Source organism: Morone saxatilis, unplaced genomic scaffold (assembly GCF_004916995.1).
Source record: "Morone saxatilis isolate NCDOM2014 unplaced genomic scaffold, NCSU_SB_2.0 Contig17, whole genome shotgun sequence".
Classification (NCBI taxonomy): domain Eukaryota; kingdom Metazoa; phylum Chordata; class Actinopteri; family Moronidae; genus Morone; species Morone saxatilis.
The window spans coordinates 89,374-89,604 of NW_023339729.1; the positions used below are offsets into that span (position 1 = coordinate 89,374).

At 37.7% G+C, this 231-nt stretch overlaps 1 protein-coding gene across 1 annotated transcript in view; it reads right to left on the reverse strand.

The window, feature by feature from the left end:
* Positions 1 to 231, reverse strand: part of tmem109 (transmembrane protein 109) — a 3,620-nt gene that overhangs the window by 1,903 nt on the left and 1,486 nt on the right. The window lies entirely within an intron of this gene.

The window sequence follows — 231 nt, forward strand, 5'->3', positions numbered from 1 at the left end:
CACACACACACACACACTGAGGTCAACCTGCCCTCATTCAATGTTCATGTTAGGCAATAAAGCTCAGAGCTACATGTCTAATTACCCATGAATAGTATAAAAGGATATTTTACAACGTAAACATTTATGCTAAGCTCATATAGCCTACTTTAAAATGAAAGTGCTCCCGAGTGCGTAAATATCAGATAAAACTACATTTCCATCCTCCTCAAAGTCAAAGTCAAAGTCAGC